The following is a 15,577-nucleotide window of genomic DNA, read 5'->3' on the forward strand; positions in this document are numbered from 1 at the left end:
TCTCTCTTACCATCCCCTTCTCTGCCCTTTGGCCGCCTCTTTGCTTGCTCTGGCTCCCACTTTGCTAACTTCTGGACCTTGTTCTGTCTCTAACCATGGCTAACCGCTTGTCTCTCCTTGCCAGGAGCTACCTTCTCTGTTTCAGTTGCTGGAGTCTGCTCCTTAAGTCCTGCAGGTGTACCAGGCACGTCCCTTGGGCCTCTAAGACACTGGGATCTTCCCTTTGGTGGAGCTCCTGTTTGAGTCCCTAAGCCTCCTCCCAGATCCTCTAAAGGATGTCTTCTTCCCTGCTAGTTCATCTCTCAGCTTGCTCCTGTCTCTAACCACAGCCTCTGCCCATTCAGAATACTCTTCAGCATCTTCTCTAACCTCTTCCCTGTGGGACTCACTGATTCCATTAGGCCTTGTCCTAACTCTGCAAACAGCTCGGTCTTACTTAGTTCAGCTCAGTGGGCAATGATGTCATACCACATTTCCAGATTCTCACGGATTGCAGTTACTTTTGCCATGCTATAAGCAAGTGAGCCCAGAATCTATTTCTAAACTTTCTCTGCTCTCCACCCCTGGAAAAGCCCCTTCTTTATTCCAGTCATTCCAGACTACCCACCCCACCCCAGCGTTTACACAGAGGAGGCTGGTTGACTCCTTTTCTTGATTTTATCCAACTCTTTTAAAGCTCCCTTCTCTTGTATCTCTAAAACTTTTCCAAAAGTATAAACTGACAAGTTATACATACATACATACACACACACACACACATATATATATATATTAGGTAAAATGAGCCAATTCAAGCCAGATTAGAATATATAAATGCAGATTTATTGGGAAGCTGAGCTCCAGTCCAGGCAAGTTTACTGGCCTCCAAAGCCCAAGGCCTACGCTCAGGGAAGTCATCATGGGAAGGGGGAGAAGGGAGGGGAAAGAGAAAGAGAGAAAGAGTATGTGTGTGCAGAGAGGGAAAAGAGAGACAGAGAGACAGACAGAAAGGGAGGAAGAGGAAGAGGAGGAGACAAAAATGTCTAGATTATATATCAAGTTGCCACTGGGGGAAGGGCAGCCCAGCCCCTGGGCTAGAGGGCAGGGTATGCTCAGTAGGGACTGAGGGATGCTGGGAGAACATGGAGGCCAGGTCAGCTTTGGCATGTAAGTATGCACCTCAGTCTCTTGTTTCCTGTCTGAAATCTAACACAAACTTTATCATAACATTTGTACAAATATTGCATAAGCTTTCCTTATCTCAGGATTTGTAAATCATTGGGTGTGTGTGTTTTTAAATTAGTAAGATCTGTAACAACAAAAAAAGTAGCTTAAAATGTGTAACAGAGTGTTGGCAGTTTAAAAATCTACAGTGTGCTTATAGGTAACTTGGATGATTCAACTCTTTTTTAGGAAAACATGTTTTTAAGGAAAAAATGGGGTGTGTGTGCTCACTTTAGGGTAACTAGTAACTACATGGCTTGCTGCCATCTTTACTAAGGTTAAAGAGAGGGCATGCCATGTAACTTCACGGCCATCTTGGTTAAGGGAAACGTGTGCTATAGAGCAACTAAGCATCCATAAAACTTTTTGGTCCTACTTATCATCATTATTATTATTATTAATTATCATTATTATCATTATCGGCCCTGTTTTCATTTGATCTCCTCTTTTAGACGAAGAAGGAATCAGCAGCACCTCCAAGATACTTCCAATTCGGATGGATTTCTGTGTAATGATTAAAATAACAGACAAAACCATGAACCAGGCTTACGGGAAACTTTGCAACAACATACGCTTGGTGAATAAGTTCTGAACATTCCTAAAGCGATGAAGGGTAACTCAGATTAAGAGAATCTTGGAAATGTGTGTCTGCTTACACCTTTGTGTGTCTAACTGCTTACATCTTTACTAACTGTGCTCAACAGTAGGCTTCTAGAAAATTTTAGATAAGGAGCAACACATGTTTGATAAATAAGGTTTATGAATTCCCAACTTTTAGTCAGGCTAGTGGAAATGGATTTAAAGCAGTATGTCTGGCCCCTTTATCTTTGCTAATCTGAAGTTTTAGCTATTTGGATAAACTGAGTCGTATATGAACTGTGATGGCCTATAAAGGTCTACTATGAAAGGATCAGGAAAGGTCTTCAGTCTCCCTGGGGACTGTATTTATGGTTTAAAGTTTAGTTATGTTGTTAAAGAATCTTCAAGTCAGAATTTTAAGGCTCAAACTTAACAAGAATAAAACTGGAAAATGTACATATTTAAAATTATAATCTTAAAATGCTATTAGCTTATAAACTATTAAGGATAATTAAAACATGCAGTTATAGATTTATATATTTATTTATTATTTATATGAGTATGAGTACACTGTAGCTGTCTTCAGACACAGAAGAGGGCATCAGATCCCATTACAGATGGTTGTGAGCCACCATGTGGTTGTTGGGATTTGAACTCAGGACCTCTGGAAGAACAGTCAGTGCTCTTAACCACGAAGCCATCTCTCCAGCGCCAGTTATCTTATAAATAATCAAATTATTTGGTGTGCTCAGAACTCTGCTTGCAGTCAAGTAGAACATTCAGTTATAGGACAAGCTTTAGCCTCCTGTATGTGTGGTGCAGATTAAGCCTGAAGCAGGAAACAAAGAATAAGTAAAGTTTGCTCGAAGACAGGCATATTTAATGGATTAGAGCCCTCAAGCCCCTCAGAGAGATCTGTTGAATATGGCATTTAAAGTGTCTTATGGAAAAGGCTTATAGATTTATACAGACAAGATACCAGCTCTTGGTAGCAGCCGCCACGGTGTTCAGAGGTAGTTTCCATCTAAGGAAGGTAGAGATCAGCCACCTCAGGAAGGAATTCCACCTTGCTGGCAGGATCAAGACTGAGTTCATGTTCCCAGGCCCCGAACCAACTTCTATCCTGCTTCTTCAGACGTTTCCTGTTTGCCTGTCAGCCAGTGAGGGACGTTAGGAAGAAAGGCGTTTGTATCCCATGATCTAAACTAAAGCACACTAGTAAGGTCACGACTTAATTGGCGATGTGCATCTTGTCTACTCATTCTGAATTCCTGTTCTCTTGGTTCACTTGACTGTGTAAGCTTGCCCACTCCTTCCCTTCTTTATCTCTCTCTCAACACCAGGTCAGAGTCCAGGACGGGACCTGGCTGCAGAAGCTGAATCAAGGATCCTGAAGTCAAGTGGCCCAGATAAGTCCCAGTCACCTACATTAGCTTCCTTGCTTAAGCCCTTGTGTGAAAATATGATTGGTCAATGCAAGAGTCCACCCTGCTCTCCCTTGTTCTGTGTTTCCATCCTTTGTCCCATTTCCCTTCGAAGATGAGGTTCAGATCCCAAACTGGTTGCCTCCCTGTGCCAGCTTCATTTTAAGCTTCTGTTTCTGAGGGGAGTTGCTTCCGCCCAAATCTCAACAGAGGCTGACTCCAAAGAGACAGGAAGGAATGAACTCTGCCTGGAGCTTACTTCAACTGTGGTCATGCTGACCATGCCTGGCTGCCACCAGGGCCCTGCCCAAACTGTAGACATCATTGGGTTGACTGCCCTACTCTTGTAAGACCCAAATTGAGTCTTATCTATTTGAGGCTCCCATGAATGAGACAAGAGATCAGCGATCGACGCAAAAGCAAGAGGTTTATTCGTCCAGTGCACTGGGGGGTGGTCTATATCCAGAGGAGAGGCGACCTTGAAAGGCTGTTACAAGCAGTTTTTATACTTTCTAGGGGTACAGGTTACATCAGCAAGGTTATAATTTAAATTCATTGGCTAAGCATATTGACCTTTAAACCTATTGGTTAGTGAGCATATGCGTCAGGACCCTAACTGGGACTTTCTAGAGGGTCAGATGGCTATCAGCACATTTTGTGATTCTCCTGAGAATTATTTACTCAAAAAAGTCTCTTAGGCCAAGGCATGATGGGCTGCCAGGTCATTGTTTCCGCATAGGTGGGGAGTAGAGAATTTCTCACTTCCTTCACTCTGACTTGCCAAGGTAGGACAGTTTTCCCAGTTCCTCCTCCAACAGGAAAATGCCTTACCTTCTGTTCTGGTGGCTGAAGGCTGATGCTGTCCTGTGTGGAGCTGGAGACCTTCGTTAGCATTTTGTCTAGGCTTCACCCCACAGTTACCAGCCAGGTGTGCCAGACTCACTCTAAAAGGGGCTGCTTGCCTCCTCTTCTCTCTCTTTATCTTCTTCTCTTATCCTCTTCCCTCTGTCCCTTTTCTCCTCATTCCCCTCCCCTGTCGAAGTGTTCATGGCCTGCCTCTATTCTCCTACACACACTGCCTTTCTCTGCCTCTACTACCCCTCCCAATTACCCTCCCCATGTCCTGAATAAACTATTCTATATTATGTGACTGGTAGCTCGGGGGAAGAAAGGCCTCAGCATGGGCCAGCATGGGCTGGCAGAGGCACCCCCCACACCATACCACACCTCCACCAAACGTATCCCCGTCTCTCTCTCCCTCTCTCTCTCTCTCTTTCTTTATTTTAAATAAAATGCAACAGGGGCTGGAGAGATGGCTCAGCAGTTAAGAGCCCTGACCGCTCAGAGGTCCTGAGTTCAATTCCCAGCAACCATATGGCGGCTCACAACGATCTGAGACGGGATCTGATGCCCTCTTCTGGTGTGTCTGAAGAAAGCGACAGTGTACTTACTCATATAACTAAATAAACCTTTAAAACACAACAGCCTCTGTCCCCAGCAAAGCCATTGAGATCACCATGAAGCATCCTACACTGGCTGACCAGGTAGCGGGTTAGTCCCTCATTTGGACTACACTCCTGGCTCAAACGCATTGATGGTGACAGTGCTGCTGCTGAGCTAATGGTGATAATGGCTTTGCCAGTTCTGCAGCAGCTCTGCCCACCGTGATGGTAGCTGCCTGGCCAGTCCATTTCCTATGTAAGTTGATTTTCCTAACACTATTAGGTCTCCTGCTGAAGAAGGCCAACTCCCTGAGGAGTTCTTCACACTGAAAGAGATAAACTCACAGTATAGACACAAGCTCAAGCCGGCCCGATGCTCTTACTAACTAGAATTTTAACATTCCTTTATTTAAAAGACCCTGCTTTTCAGTGACCACCCCCCTGAAATCAACCACTTACGTCTCATGGTAAATGAATAGAAAGAAAAAAATAAATGGCCCTGGGGACATTGGGGATATGAGTAAGCTGAGGAGAGACTGGAAGGTGGGTACCAGCCTTGTGCTCCTTGGTCTCCAGCCTCGGGGCCTGTGACTGACTTGTTCAGTCACACCTACACATGTTTATAGCAGCTCTTCAAGCATGGACAGCCCATGAGCGAGAAAAGAAATGTGGCCCCAGGGTTGCACTGCCCAGAGATGTCCATGAGGTACCTGATTGCAATTTACTGTGTCTGCGTTCATACAGACAGCAGAGAATGAACGGACTCTTCTGGGGCTGCCTAGGGGTGGTGTACTGTAGTTCCAGTAGAGAGGGCTCCCAGCTAGGACTTGAGTGGAGAACAGAGCTCAGAGCAATAAAGGGGTGGTTACAAAACCCCTCATTTTACAGAGAAGAGAGGGATGGGAGGGCTGAGCAGGCAGCTCCTTAGGAGAAGGGAAAATATTGGCAGAGTCTTCACATAGAGGTGGTTGGTAGATGGGGAACAGGTTTCAGAGGAAGCTCCTGGTCAGTGCAAATTTGATTGGTCACCCTAGAAGCCATTGCAATACTAAGGCAGTGGTTACTGTCCCACTTTGATCAGACCGGAAACTGTGATGCAGGCTGGTCCACACTGCTGGCTGATGGTGCGAGCCCGGTCCCCAGCAGAGGCTCCTGAGTGATCAAGAGACAGGGCTTCCTCATTTCAGAACCACCTTCCCTCCCGTTCTTACTTCAGCAGTGTGTGTGCCAGGAAAAAAGGGGAAAATAAACAGATTAATTTTGCAACTCTCCAGCACTGGAGTTGAGATTTGGATGGCAAGAGGAAGTAACCAGATATGGACGAAGTTTTGAAAGGCCTAGCATTCCCCCTTAGCTGGGGGTGTGCCTGAGAAGGCATGAAGAATTTCAAAAATGGCAGGCAAATTCTCTATTGGTGAGTTATATCCCCAGCCCTAAAAGTAAATGTTTATTTTTTAAAGATGTATTTATTTATTTTATGAATATGAGTACACCATAGCTGTCTTCAGACACACCAGAAGAGGGCATCAGATCTCATCACAGATGGTTGTGAGCCACTATGTGGTTGCTGGGATTTGAACTCAGGACCTCTGGAAGAGCTCTTAACCACTGAGCCATCTCTCCAGCCCCCTGTTTATTGTTTTAAAAGACCGAGTCTCACTATGAAATTCTCTATGTAGTTCAGATTGGTCTTGAACTCAACAGAGGTCCAGTCGCCTCTGCCTCATAATTGTTGGGATTAAAGGCATACATTACCTGGCTTCTGAAAAGGGTCCACTATGTATCTTCTGGTTGACTTGGAACTTACTATGTAGACCAGGCTGCCTTTGACTCACAGAGATCCACTTGCCTCTCTGCCTCCCCAGTTCTGTGATTAAAGGCATGTGTCGTCTGGCTTCTCTCAGTTACATTTCTCAGCCAAGGGAGTTGTAATGGTTTGTAGGCATACATGTTTTGCAACCTACTTTTAATAAGGATTCAACCTCTCTTCTAGCCCATGACCCAGGCCAGCTCAGTCAGTCCTAGGTTCTCCATGGCGGGAGTGAGGATTAAAAAGAAAAAAAGACAATTAGCATTGTGGCATGACTCCAGCTGGTTCTGAGGCTGCAGTGGTCTCGCTTTCTCCCATCAAGGTACAACCAAAGAATAAGGTCAGTTCTCAGATCAAAGACAAAGTGAGGAAGGTAGAGATCAAAGAGATCACACCAGGTAGTACTCAAACAAAGCAATAAACACAGTCCCCAGAGTCACGGGGTCTAGGGGCTTATCAGGATTATCAAAACAAAGGGGAAGTCACACCTTCCTTGGCTGTGACCTGACTCTTACATTAGCCCAAATATGAATCTTCTTTTTTTTTTAAAAAAAAGATTTATTTCATGTATATGAGTCCACTGTTGCTGTCTTCAGACACACCAGAAGAGGGCATCAGATCCCATCACAGATGGTTGTGAGCCACCATGTGGTTGCTGGGATTTGAACTCAGGACCTCTGGAAGAGCAGTCCGTGCTCTAACCACTGTACCATCCCTCCAGCCCAATTGTGGATATTCTCATCTGATCCCACTTCTTCCTCTGAGTCCAGTGACAAGTACTTGCCAAAACTTCTATAAGCGGCACCAAATCTACATGTGCATATGTGCATGTGTGTACGTGTTTATATATGTATATATAATAGATACCATATATAAATAGTACATGTTTTACATATTTATAGAGATTCAATCTATAGGTTCTACTCCTCTAGAGACCCCTGACCTGCCGTTCTGGTATCCCTAAGAGCCATGTCTCAGCATATCCTGGGGCTCCACTCTGTACCAAGAAGAACCCTGTTTTCAGTTTTTACCTCCGCAGAAGGTACTGTTTACAATAATTAGCTTCCCTGGGAAAAAAGTTGCCTTCATCACCCTGTTTTCCTATTATGGGCATCTAACCATCTAACACCTCCATGTTTTTGGTTAGTGTCCGTGGGTCTCCTGCAGTTGCTCTCGGTCTGGGTAAATGTTGACATTTGTGTACAGTTCGCAGACCTCCTCTGGGGGCTGGGAGGATGGCACAGCAGCTAGGGGTGCATATTGCTCTTGCAGAGGATTCCTGCTTAGTGCCAGTCCTCAGACAGGGTGACTCACGACCGTCTGTGACTCCAGCCGCAGGCGATGCGGTACCTCTGGCCTCTGAGGGCCAACACATCCCCAAGTTCGTACCAAACACACACATAATTAAAACATAAAACCAAACCTTTAAAGAAACCCATTTGCCTAAGGCCCGGGACTGGGACTGTCTTGATAACCTTAGGGCACAAACTGCCACATTTTGCAGCAAAACAAACTAGGGCCCCCGAGATGTACTGTTCCTGTCGGGACACTGAGCCTTGGCCTGTAGTCACCTGGCAGCCAGAGGGGCTAATGTCCCTGCCAAGCAGCTCCAGGAGCATGCATGGCCAATGCCTGTCCTGTCCCTGACTTGGGGAGACTGAGACACACGTCATTTTGTGGTGAAGCCTCCTTGGAACAGAGAGGCCCTTCTGGGGTTAGAGGGGGCAGCCCTCTGCCACTTGGTCTCAGGCTCTATACTGACATTCAGTTTATGAATCTAAGGAACAGGTTGCCAGAAAGTTCTTTCTGAGAATTAGAGCCACCTGAGAGAGAACAGAGCTTCCTTGGTCTGCAGGAGCCCTAGTGCCAACTTGTAACCCCTGAAGTTACTTTGTTACTGATCTGAAGACTTTTACATGGTCACTGGATGCCCCTCTGGCCAGAATTCTTTTCCTAGTTGACATTGGAGGCAGGTACCTGTTTTTTTTTTTTGTTTTTTTGTTTTGTTTTGTTTTGTTTTTCTAACAGGAAAACAATACATGTATTAGCTAGGCCAAGAGAAGCCAGCCCCTGTGGTATGGCCATGTTGGGTTCAGGGCCAGGCTGACTGGTAAGTAGCCACATGGATGTGGGGTGAGGGAGTGAGCCACAAAAAACAAGGAACACCCCTCCCCCACGCGCCAGTTGCTCAGAAAATTGGTCAGGCTTAACCCTGCTACCTGGCTGTTGCTCTGTAACCAACTGTTGAGTTTTAATTTTAAATGAGTCGTCCTTAAGCTGTCCTTAATGTGGCTGGCATGCAGAACCAGCACATCAAAACTCCGGAAAGCGTTTTGAATTGGGAATATTTTAAAGGGGTGTTTTGCAGTTTCACTGGGTGACCCTGGGCCTTCTGAGGGTGTCTGGTTTCTGCATTTACAGGTGGGGCTCTAAGCCAGCACACCTGCAGGTGCCTGTGGGAACTTTTGTCTGTGAGTTTAGATTACTAAGAATGGCCACATAGTTAAAGTCTTTAGAAATATTGAGTTCCCAGGAAGAGTTCAAATCCTCTTGCCTGTCGAAGGATGCCAAGCAGGTCAGGGCGTGGGTGTACTCTCACAGAACTTGAGGCTACTCTAACCCTCTATTGTGTGGGCTACTCTCCTTGATCAGCCTCTGTGGCCCCAGCACCTTCATTGTGGGGGGGCAGGAAGGGTGAAGAGTGTGTGTGTGGGTGGGGGGGTGCCTGTCTTTATAATCTTACAACTTGAAAGGCAGAGACAGGTGAAATTTCTGAGTTTGAGAACAGCCTTGTCTATATAGGGAGTTTCAGGATAGCCAGGCCTACACAGAGAAACCGTCTTGGTAAGGAACAATGGGTTTATTATCAGTTTGGCCAAATTGAGGCAGAGATAGAGGAGCCAGCCTAATCTCTTCCCCACAAAAGATAGGCACCTGCTGCTTTCCAGGAAATGGGGATAAAGGAACTTGAGCCACAGGCTAGCTGCAGATAAGTTTTTAATTTGAGCCCAAGTAGAATAAAATGGGGTCTTAATAAGTCCCCCCTTTTTTTAAAAGAAAAATTGGGTTTTCAGGAAGTACAATTTCCACCCAAACTAGCCCATACAGAACCCTTCTAACTTTGTTCTTTGGCGGGTAGACTGTGCGGATGTATCTCGTCTTTTGCATCAGCTCCAAGATCTAGATAGACTTAGGCGAAGTCAAGATCCCTGATTCTACTGGTGGAGGTGACACAGGCCTGTGGGGGACACTGTCCTGACGGAACACAACAAACCCTCACATGTGTGAGAGAGAAGGGACGGGGCCAATGATCTGGTAGCTGAGGAAGAGGCTCATGTGTGGAGTCCTTGCTTCTCAGCCTTAGTAACTCCTGGGTACCCATTTCAATGAATCCTGATGTCCCAGCACTCAGTAGGGGGTAGAAGAAGCTGGGGGACCAGGAAGTTCAAATTCTAGGGCAACCTGGGCTACATGGGACCTGTCTTAAAACACAAAAATCAAACAAAATAAACTTAGGTTGTGTATTATTATTATTATTATTTTATTATAACTGTGCTATGTGCCCAGACCAGGAGAGGGCACTGGGGTTTCAGGAAATCGTGAGCCTCCTGACTCAGGTACGGGAACAAAGCTCAGGTACAGACTTAAGTGCTGAACCATCTCTTGGACTCCAGTACTCCTTCTCAACCTTTTTTTGTTTTTTAAAGATTTATTTATTTATTGTATATAAGTACACTGTAGGTGTCTTCAGACTCACCAGAAGAGGGCATCAGATCCCATTAGAGATGGTCTCGTGAGCCACCATGTGGTTGCTGGGAATTGAACTCAGGACCTTTGGAAGAGCAGTCAGGGCTCTTAACCACTGAGCCAACTCTCCAGCCCACTTTTTTTTTTTTAAAGACATATTTCAAATGAAAACTCTAAAACTGAAACAAGCCATGCGTATGACCCAGTCACCGGTGACATTTGAGCCCAACCTTGTTGAGTTCCCAGCTGTAAGATTCTGACGGACAACTTTGTAAACTCGGTCACAGTTAAAATACAAGTTGACAGGCTGGTGACCTGACCTAGCGAGGGCTTCTTCTACCCTTGTGACCCTTTTAGAAGTAATCAAAGCCAAGAGCATATGGTTCTTAGACATGGTTGATGCCCCTGCCGTTTGAGTAGACCTATTCTTGGCAGTCCCTACTCACAGAGCCCACATGACAGGAGGGTGACCTGGAGGTTTTACTTAACTGTGTCTCCTGACTTCAGCTCCTGGATTTCTCTTTTACAGTCTTACTACTTTGACACCTAAAGAAAAAAAAAAAAACCCAAAAAACTTCGATTGTTCTCACATGCTCTGGCCATTACAAATTGTGCCTTCTGGTATACTAATTAATCCCCAGGAACCTATGAAGCTACACCCCTGTTCTTTCAAAGTGAAGGAATGTTCAGACCCAAAGCTGTCGTGTCAGGTTTATGCAGTGCTGGGGAGTGAAGTCAGGGCTCCAGGCCTTTTAGGTTAATATTCCACCAACTGAACTACAACTCCACCCCCCCCCCCCCCCCCCGCATTAAGGTCTTTAGAAAATCTGAATCTGGGTAAATTGTTGAGTGCTTCTCCACCGTGGCTTGTGAGGATCTCTGAAATTCCCGCTGGGTCATGTGGATAATTCATCAGCTAGTAGCTTGTGCTAAGTGACTCCAGAGGAATCCAAAACTTTCATGCCACACACATGGAGGTGCAGACTGTCCCCAAAATCTAAAGAGGAAGCCAAGCCAGGTCATCAGAAAAGTGGTCTGCCACCAGAGCAAACAAAATCAGTGTTCAGGCTTCCTCATTGTCTCTGTTAGGGTTTCTATTGTTGTGGTGAAATACTGACCAAAAAAGCAAGGGGTGGGGGGATCTGGAGAGTGGCTCAGTAGCTTCCACATTATAGTATGTCATTGAAGGAGGCCAGGACAGAAACTCAAGCAGGGAAGGAGCTGAAACAGAGACCATGGAGGGGTACTGCTGACTGGCTTATTCACTGTGGCTTGCTCAGCCTGGTTTCTTATAGAACCCAGGACCACCAGCCCGGGGGTGACAATGAGCTGGGCCCTCCCCCACTGATCACTGATTAAGAAAATAGCTGACGTCTGAATCTTACGGAGGCATTTTCCCAGTTGAGGTTCCCTCCTTTTGGATGACTCTAGCTTATATTAAGTTGACGTAAAGCTATTCAGGACACTAACTAAACAACCATTCAGGAAGTGACTGGACGGAGCTTTCAAAGTGACATGGATTTCAAACATACCCTCTATACAAATTGCCACCCAGACCGCAAACCAAAGCAATGTTCACGCGGCAGGGTTACAAGGAACTCTCCAGACTTTAAAACTAAAACAGTTAGTGAGCCGGTGGTGTCACAGGCCTTTAAATCCCAGCACTTAGGAGGCAGGGGGATCACTGAATGGTCTAAGGACTGAATTCCAGGACAGGCAGGGCTAAGCAGAGAAACTTTGTCTTGAAAAGCAAAAACAAACACTAAACAATTAAAGCTGTACCCAAATAAAACTGAGAAACCTCTGCTCCCTACCTTTTCATTACCAGTTCATTAACACCAGGGTATGACGCAACTTTCACCTAAGGGTCAGGGACGAAGGAATAGCCCAGCTGCTCTGGGGATTAATCAGTCCCAGGCTTGTTTTCTGGCTGGCTCATAAATTGATACTTGGATTCATTAAATCTACCTAACATTGTTTCCCTGTATTTTTTTTTAAAGATTTATTTATATTTATAGATATGTGTGTCTGTGTTCATGTAAGGTGCCTGCAGAGGCCAGAAGGTGCCCTCCCCTGGCACTGGAGTTACATACAGGTTGTTGTGAGCTGTCTGATGCGGTTGAGAACTGAACTCCATCCTCTGCAAGAATTTTACTGTAGCTGTCTTCGGACACACCAGAAGAGGACATCAGATCCCATTACAGATGGTTATAAGCCACCATGTGTTGCTGGGAATTGAACTCAGGACCTTTGGAAGAGCAATCAGTGCTCTTAACTACTGAGCTGTCTCCCCAGCCCATTTTACATGTTAACTGCTGAACTATTGCTCTAGTTCCATTCCCTGTATTTTTAAAGGAAATTGGACTCAGCAGGTAAAGGCACCTGTGGCTAAGCTTGATGACCTGAGTTTGATCCCCAGGCATCCCATACTGGAAGGAGAGAACAAATTCCTCTGAATTATTCCCTGACATGCACATAAACACAAGATAAATACAAAACTTAAGAAATAGTCCAGGGAGATGGCTCAGTGGGTAAAATACTTGTGAGAAAGCATGGGGACCCAAGTTCAGATCCCATGTAAATACCAGGGACCCACAACCTGTGATTCCAATCTTGGATCCCCTGAGCAAGATGGCTGGTAAGATTAGCCCTATCTGTGAGCTCTGGGTTTGATTAAGAGAGCCTGCCTCACTGAAGAGGTGGAAGAGCAATGCATAATTCCTGACCTCAACCTTGGGACTTCCATCTGCATGTGCACACAAACATACCCATGCACATGCAAACCCACACACAGGCAAACATGCACACACACATGCATACCATGAGCACACAAAAAGAAAATGGGTTTATAGTTTGTTGAAACACAGGAGTGGGAGAACGGACACACAGCCGAGACCCTCCTGTTTTGTCTGTGGTTATCTTACAATTTAACCAATTATTATTATTATTATTATTATTATTATTATTATTATTATTATTATTATTTTGTATGTGGGTGCTCATGTCATGGTAGACAAAAGCCAGAAGGTGGCTTTGTGGACTTTCTTCTCTTCTTCCACCTTTAGGCAGTTTCTAGGATTTGAACTCAGGTCCTCAGAATGTACAGCAAAGTGTTTTTTACTTGCTGAGCCATTTCCAGTCTCTTTCTTACCATTTATAAGAAGCCTATTAGACAAAGGGTAGAGCATATAAGAACTTAATGTGAAGGAGGATCAGCTTTTCCTAGGGTAAGGGTGCATTTAAGTCCAGGCATAGGAAAGTCAGGGTCTGAACAGAGTTTCTGTTTTGAAGGAGAAAGGAATTGGGTTTGAGGGATTCCTACCCATTCTGGGCCTAGCAAATTTATGACATTCCTTTGGTAGGAGGAGGGGGTAGGCTGTCTCTATCTTTAGAAAATACATCAGAATCCACACTCCTGATAAAACAGTAATTTTGCAAGTGACCTTTGATAGCTCAAGGGAAGGGGTGAGTACTTCTCAACTTAAGAAATGTTGAAGTGCTGGTTCCTCCATTTTGAATCCAATTGCCAAGACTGAAAGTCTCCGTTTTTTCTTCTTTCTTTCTTTCTTTCTTTCTTTCTTTTTTCAACATAGGGTTTCTCTGTGAATCCCTAGATGTCCTGGAACTCACTCTGTAGACCAGGTTAGCCTTGAACTCGAGACTCTTGCCTCTGCTTCCCAAGAGCTGGGGTCAAAGGCATGCATCACTGACTTGAAAAGACTTTCACAGATAAGTTTTTGTCCGTGTCTTCCCAACTTGTATTATTTGAAAGTGTTTTTTTTTTTTTGAGACATGTTATCTGAAGTTGTACAGACTGTTCTCAAACTTGAAGCAATCCTCCTGCCTCACCCTCTTTAATGCTGGGATTGAAGGCCTGAGCCACCTAAGTGTCTGGCACATTTAAAGGGTTTCTAGGGAACCCACTTTCTTTCTTTTTTTTTTTCTCTTTCTGTCTCCCTCCCTCCCTCCCTCCCTTTTTTTTCAAGACGAGTGAGCGGTTCTCTATGTAGCCTTGGTTGTCCTTGAACTTGCTCTGTAGACCATACTGGTCTCTAACTCAAGAGATTTGCCTGCCTCTTTGCCCTGAATGCTGGAGGAGGGACAGGTGGGATCACAGGCTTTTAAGATCAAAACATAGGCCAAAAGGGTCCAAGAAATCCTTTCTGAGCTAGCTAGAGCAGGTGGGAGTCATCTATGTATCGACTGTAAATAGAATCTATAATCCTAGTTGTGAAATCCACTAACTGTTGGTCACTGTTGGGAAAAGAGTTTGATTAAACTTAAAGGTTAAAGATACTTCATCTTTAAGTGTTCTTTCAGCCTTTTTATTTGACATATTTAAAAAGGAGCCTCGTATAGTTTTAATGGGAGAGTGTGTGCCCAGTCCTGCAGGGACTTGCAGAGGATGTGCCAGGGTGGGTTGGCACCTAGGGTGGCCTCCCTCTTCTCAGAGGAGAAGGGGAGAGTGGGGTAGGCAGGGGAACTATATGAGGAAGGACTGGGAGGAGGATCTAAATTAACTCGTGGGGGAAAGGAGCCTTGGCTCAATGTAGCAATCTTTATAGTAAAGTCTGCTGAGATACAGCCTTCAGCTGAGGAGCTTCAACCCCTCTGGATGAGGGGCTCTCCTCCCTCCCCATGCTTAAACTTTCTCCATTTCTGTCAACTCAACCTCTGCCTTCCAGACAGCCAGGCTGAGTCATGCAGCCTCCTCTTCTGTAGCCACCTTGTAACCTGTTAAAGGTGTCTGGTGGTGTGACGAGTTATTATAGTAATTAAGACCTAGTTGGAGTGAAAGAACCTGTTTGCCAGTGGTCAGGGCAGCTTATGTAGTCGATGGGACTTGGGGATTTGTTACTCAGTAAATTCCGACATTATGGGAAGGCACATACTTGCCTGTCTGTTACTGGAGATCCTGCCCCAGAACAGAAGCTTCTAAAGGTAGGCAGCCCGGCCTGTGGTATATGGCCTAAGTCGTTTTCAAGTGAACTCGGAAAGTAGGGCTTGGATCCCAAGGCCTGAGCAGGCATGAGGCCACACGGGTTTCAAGTGGTGTACAGATGGCCCGGTCCTGATGCAGTACCTGAGCCTGCACAGTCAGTCCTTCCTGGCCTGTTTTAGCATCAGCCCCTGCCTGGTGAGGGAGGCAGGCTCAGAGGGCTGTGGGTCCTCAGATCGGATGACTCACTATGGCCAGAACAGACTGCTTGGGAAAGAGGGTATTCAAGGCTGACCCTAGGAAGACCCTGGTCTAGGTTAATTGAGGTTTCCTCTTGGGTCAGTTATAGATACAATGTTGCTAGCCAGTTGCCAACTATAAATAAATCAAAGGGTACAGCACGTGGGAGTGAAAAGCGATCCTGGTGCCTTAC

This window comes from Micromys minutus (assembly GCF_963924665.1).
Source record: "Micromys minutus genome assembly, chromosome: 25".
NCBI classification, from domain to species: domain Eukaryota; kingdom Metazoa; phylum Chordata; class Mammalia; order Rodentia; family Muridae; genus Micromys; species Micromys minutus.